Source organism: Cyanistes caeruleus, chromosome 1, assembly GCF_971803275.1.
Source record: "Cyanistes caeruleus chromosome 1, bCyaCae1.hap1.1, whole genome shotgun sequence".
Classification (NCBI taxonomy): Eukaryota; Metazoa; Chordata; class Aves; order Passeriformes; family Paridae; genus Cyanistes; species Cyanistes caeruleus.
The window spans coordinates 55508049-55514391 of NC_141701.1; the positions used below are offsets into that span (position 1 = coordinate 55508049).

The 6343-nt window shown below is 35.7% G+C and overlaps 1 long non-coding RNA gene across 1 annotated transcript; it reads right to left on the reverse strand.

Annotated features, from left to right (window-relative positions):
- Window positions 1-2006: 2006 nt before the first annotated feature.
- LOC147655517 (uncharacterized) lies at window positions 2007-6014 on the reverse strand. The gene is made up of 2 exons (XR_015279468.1): window positions 5861-6014; window positions 2007-4309 (listed from the first exon to the last, which is right to left on the reverse strand). It is a non-coding gene; the product is annotated as an uncharacterized LOC147655517 (long non-coding RNA).
- Between the last annotated feature and the right edge of the window lie 329 nt (window positions 6015-6343).

Sequence of the window (6343 nt, forward strand, 5' to 3'; positions counted from 1 at the left end):
CTCAACTCACCTACCTCTCCTCTGCTTGACTGGCAGTTACTTCAAATAACTTGCTGCCCTAAACATCAGTTTCAGTATGGAATTTGTGATCAGTCCACATGATCCCAGAGGCATCAAGAGGTGATGGAGAGGACTGAGTATTCCTTCAAGATGAATTCAGATAATTTTTTTTGTGTAAATGTGAGATTTTGTAAAAGGGATCCAAGTGACAGTACTATTTATCAAAAACACTCATATGTATGTCATGATTTAGAAATGGTATTGCCCACTTTAGTACACTCAATAAAAAGAAAACCAAAAGCCTTTCTACTCCCTCCTCTAGTGGCAGATACAAAAGGCAGAGATCATGGGTTGAGACAAAAATGTTTCACCGGAAGCAGGAATGAGATAAGAGAAGCAACAGTATCAGCCTAATCATAGTTTTGTTGTACTGGAAAACATTTACAAGGATATGAAGCATTTTTAATGAAGGAAAAAATCCTTCTTTATCATCATTCAAGTATTGCAAAGAGTAAACACATTTTTTAATGTTACTACAGCCATAAATGAACTTTGATGTTACCATCATAAAAAAAAATCACAGAAAATTTATGCTTTAAAGGCACGTAGAATATCTGAACGTAAATCTGAAAATTGCAAAATTTTCAGTCTTTGGAGCTATAGAAATCTTTATTTGATTTTTCAATTTAATTTTGTTTTGTTTTGGGTCAAAATCAAAGAGCAGTTCCTTTTTCACAATTAAAATATGCTTTATTGTTTAGAAATACCTATATTTATTTTAGATCTTTTTTGAGACAATATTTTAAATACATCTTGTTCTTATCAAAGAAGAAGAAGATGGAGAAGAAGATGATGTTGTTGTCCTGCTAAAATTTTTTGCATTCAAATTTCTTTTATTTTTTAAAGAATAATCTAGTGTTATAACCTATGTGATGTGGAAAAACAAATACAATCAGAATTTAGGTCGGAAACTTGCCTTATGCAGAATGAATATTCAGTATGGTACTCTAGTTCTTATACAACTAGAACTCCATTTTGTGTCAAAATAAAAGGGGAAACAATAATAGCCTTTAAGCCTCTCCTTTTTCTATATTTTTTTTTTTTGGTAATATAATGCGATGATAAAAAAAAAAATATCCCAAATTGGATTGGAAACACTGCAATCAAAATTATATATTGACCCCTTCCTTTAGAAGTTTTGTTTGCTACAGCCCTGATTACAGGAGCTGTTCCATCAAGGTGAGAGATATTCCATGTACTGCAGGCAGTCTCTTTTGCACAGTGGAAAGGGTTACATTGTGGGAAGTGGAAAAACGGAAAATTCTACAGATGCTGAAGGGTTCAATCTGCAGCCTTGGAAAGCGCTTGGGTTAATGTAATTATGAAGGTACACAGACATTGGGTAGAAAAATTATAAAGTTATGTTCCTATAGATATAAGTAAAAACATGTTTTAAGTAGGTACGAAATTATATTAGGTAAAATAGTTTGAAGTTTAAGCTGTAAGAGTGTGAGATATAGGGTAGGTTATAGAACTAGAAACTCTAACAGAGGTGTGTGTATGAGTACATGAACTGTCAGCTTAGTGGCTCAGAGACAGATGCAGTGCAGCAAAATTAAGCAAAGGTGATAGGTTAATAAATGAAAAGAAGCTTTGTGGCAACTGCCTATTGGACCAAAATGTTATATAGTGCTGTGGGAAGAAGAAACTTGTGTCTTCCTTGAGCTATGGCTGACTTGTTGCTCCTCTAAATCCCACTCCTTGAGACTGACACCTTATCTGGCTGCTTGAGCAATAAATCATCAAAACAAGGTGGTCCCATGCCTCGTTTTTCATCAACATTACATTGGGGCTGTGATGTCATACCCAGTGCTGGTACTCGTTTCCCAGCCAAGACACCTCACATTAGGTGTGGTACCTCTCTCATAATCCTGAGCTCAGATTCCAGGGAGGACATTTCAAGAAGGGCATAAATGGGAAGTCTTGGAGAGAATCACAAAAAATCAAACATGAAACAATGCAAAGGCATTAGAGGGGTAATTAATTTGGTATTGGAAGAGAAAATTAATGAACCACTAAGGAGATGTGGGCAAAATCAGTTTCCCTGTTCTGTCTGTTGTTCTCTGTTCCTCTCAAGAGGGTTGCTTCTGCATCTGCTGTTCAAAAATGTAAGCATTCTTGACAGTGTGCTGTGCTACTGGCAAAAGTTTAGAGCCCACAGAACACCATATTTTATGAGTTTATTTTTTATCCATGTTTAGCAAAACATTAGGAAAGGGAAAAAGTGGGAAACTGAAGAGAAGTATCTGCCAGTGAACACAAACACTGTATCAGAGTGCTGGAAGCTTGTAAGTGGGATTTATGTAACTTTTTAAAATGTGAGCCTTAAACTTCATAAATGAAATTAATTTCAAGTGCTATAAAAATATCTTTAGAGCAAACCAAGAATGAGAAAAATGCAGAGCTAGAACAAAGCACCAGAGCAGAAGAGGTCCCTGCTGGTGAGCAGAGATCAGGTCCTCTCCAGCCTGTCATATCAGGACATCAGGACACATGTCCTCTCCTACAGCTGGATTTAGCCAAATTTGCTTTGTCAAGCAGAGGAACCCTTTGCCAAAATGCCAGGAGACACTCCATGTAACATTGACACCATTTACCTTATGATCCATGGTTTTGTTCAAGAGCAGCAAAGACTGAAACACTAGTTTGAGAATTCATCCTACCACAAGTATGAAAAGCAGACTTTGAATTTCCAGTGTCTCTGCCAGCTGGCAACAAACGGAATTCAGGATGCAAAAGGCATTATGGAAATCAGATAAAGTTAAAAGGAGGAAAAAAAGGGGCTTTCTACTTGAAAAGGAAAGAAAAAATTATTGAGTTTTAATGTGAAACATTTTATAGTGCCAATACTAGGAGAAAGTAATTCACTTTCAGTTACTTTCATCATTTTTTCAAATAGACAGAAGCTTGTAAAGCTGATATAGCTGATATTGTAGAGCAGATATGAAAGATCTGGAAAGAAACACTGACCAATTGCAAATACACGAGGGAGGACAACTGCAAGTACTGACCAAAATAAAATTATAAGAATTTTTAAAAGTATTCTTAACTTTCACATGACAAAAAGTGTAACCCTATGAACACTTTTAATGCTGTGTCTTTGTTTTTTCCTTCCAGTTCTTTATCAGTTTTGCTGCTCTTCAAAACACTCAGCCCCACTTTGAATAAATGTTCAGTGTTGAGCTCCACATTATAGAAGCAGGATATAAAAATGTTGGAATATGTCCCAAGGCGGGCAAGAAAGATGGAGTAGAGGGCATGACTTTGTTCAGATTACAGAAAAGAAGGCTGAATCACGAACTCATTGCTGCCTATGATTTCCTCATGATGGGGAGCAGAGATGGAGCTGCTGGTTGCTTTCTATGGTGTCTGGTAGTAGGATGTAAAGGAATGTTAAAGCTGAATCAGGGGATTTCAGATTGGGTATTAGGAAAAAGGTCTTTACTGAGAGTATTATCAAGCAGTGGAACTTCTCCCTGGGGAACACATCATGGCTTCAAGCCTGTCAGTTTTCAAGAAATATTTGGGAAGTGCTCTTAGACACATGGTTTAATATGTAGGTGTAGAGTTAGGAGGTGGACTCAATGATCATCATGGGTCCCTTCCAGCTCAGCATATTCTTCAAGTCCTTAATGAACTTTTCTTCAATTCCAAAAAAAATAGTGGACATGTTTTCCCCCTCAGTAGCTGTGTGGAAACCAAGCTGCAGTCATATCCTTTATTTAATCTTCCTTAAATGGCATGTCATCCAAAACAACAGAAAACTGTGCTATGCATTTTATTGGTATTTAAAATCCTTGATTCAACTGACATTTGTCAAAACTTAATGAAAACACCAATGCAAGTTTCTTTCCAATAAAACCTTGCACTACAAAAAAAAAAAAAAAAAAAAAGAAAGAAAAAAGTCACAACACCCCAAAGATACAAGTGCTGTCTTCCTGAGTTGCTTCAAAGGTTGTTTCTTCTGTCTGACAAGAGGTTGACCTCTGAGCAAAGTGTCTGAGAACTGTGGCCAATGTACTGAGGCATATTCAGCATTCAGCACTGAAGAAAGTGAATTATTAAGCAGAACAATTTGTTTTTTTCCCACTTGGGCAAAAAAGAAAGCTTCCTCTTGTCGGTTAACGGGTCGAGTAGGTAACACTTTGAATTAATAAATCCTGGTTAATGGACTGCTGTAGTAATTTTCAATTTTGTTCCAATAAAGTTTTTTGCTATATGTTACTCTGCATAGCTCCTCAGAAACACACTGCAGTAAGTGAAAAGAAAGATACAAAGAAAACAGAATTAATTGCTCTGACAGGTTGCAAAAATAATACATACATATTCCCTCAGGGGTAGGTTCTTAGGTTCATACAATTTTCCTCTCTCCAAACAAACACTTTATTCAAATTATGTTAAGCATCATTACAGAAATTTTATTTATAATTTTTTTTTATGCATTAGTACTATCTTAATTCTGTATTAACCACATATGCTTTTTACATTATTGTACTTTTTTTTTTTTCACATTTTTCTGCATTGTTCTACATGCCTAACACACTTTTTCCTGTTGGAAACAGTGCTGGGATTTAAAAATTTTTAGTTTTTAAACCTGCTCCAAGAAAGTTATATATTATTATAAAGACTAATTGAAGAAATTGGACAAAAATTATGGGAAGATTATTTTCCATGAGAGGGAAGAAAGTTAGTTCCAAGAGTCATCTGTTTTTATACCCATCTTCAATTTTTATCTTTGAAAAAATCTGAAGTTATGAATTAATGTTTTTATTCTAAACAGGACCTGAGGGAAACCAAACTAAATTACCATTTCCAGGCGGAAGATTTAAAATTACATTGTGCAGTGGTCAATGGACTGGAGCAGAAGTTCAGCAAGCTGATTCTAAATCTACCTGTGATGTTAAAATGATCAAGTATTTTTAGTGCGTTACCTTCATTCCCACACTTGTTAAGTCATCCAGGAATGATTGTCATCCCAATGTTAATTTGTACATTTGTAGCAGGGCAACAATGAAAATTATTCTGATTCTGCCTTAAAGTAAAAATTTGATGATGAAGAAGATAGAAGAAATTCACATATTAATTCAATGAATTTTAGATTTTTCATACTCCTCTAAAAAGGAAGTGATTTTTTTAAAAATATGATTTCCTGAAATGGTGAATAAGTGTCTTTGAACACAGACAATATATATTCTATATAACACGAGGACAGTCAAACTGTTTATGTAGGAGATTGAAGATCAGTATTTCTGCCTGTCCTTCTGATTAACTCTCACTTTTTGATTTTGGGAAATTAAAGAATCTTTATTTTGGCAACATTCTTTACAGTTATTTATGCAAAATGAATATTTGAAATATATTTGGATGAGCCAAAAAGGCACAAGTGGCAATGCCACTTGTTCATGATTCATAGTTTTTTTTACAAAATGCAAAGAAAGTGCAAACTATGCTGCTTCACCCTCCAGTTCTTCCCATTATTCTTGTTTATCACTTGTCCTTTAGGAAGAATGTCTTTGCTAACAAACTGTCTGGATAAAAGGTTTTTCAAATATAAATCCTGGTGTTGAACTCAATTAATATAGCTATTCACACAATTTTCTTTAAGACCTTTCTAATTCAGCAGTATGTAGCTCATTTCCTCCATCCATACCAGGAGTTGTAAATTACCTTAAGAAATTTCTTGCTGAAAGCGACAGTAACTGCTAATATAAAATCAGTTTAAAGTCTTGTCTTAGGAGGGTCTGCTTCTTCCTTGAATAGGAGGCAAATTCTGCCAGCTGTGATTATCTCATTCACCTACCTAGAGACTCAAGTTGCCGTAGGTGACAGCCAAATTCTTCCTGCTTATCTGTGGGACTAGCATCTTACTCTGTAACATGCTTATTTTCCCACACTGACAAATTGTTGGCTCACTGGGCAGAAAGAGAAGCAAATGTGGAGATCATGCATCAATCACCTCCCATCACGTTCCCCAGCCCAAATGTCAGTGATTGGACAAACTTGCTTTGACAGGCATCCTGTCTGGACAAGCAGATTGTCAGTTTTCTAATAGGATTCAGCGGCTCTCTCACCATAAGCTTCACAACCTGAGTCACTTCAAATATTCCCCTGTGGAAATGGGTGAAATTGAATGGAGAAGGCATGGGAAGGGTAGAGTGGTGTTATTTTGGCAGCTTTAGAATAAATGACAACTTTCAGGGTTCTGTTTTGGCAATTATTTTGCTGTAACAAACAAACAAAAAAAAGTACTGCAAATTTAATACTGACATTAACCTACAGCTCT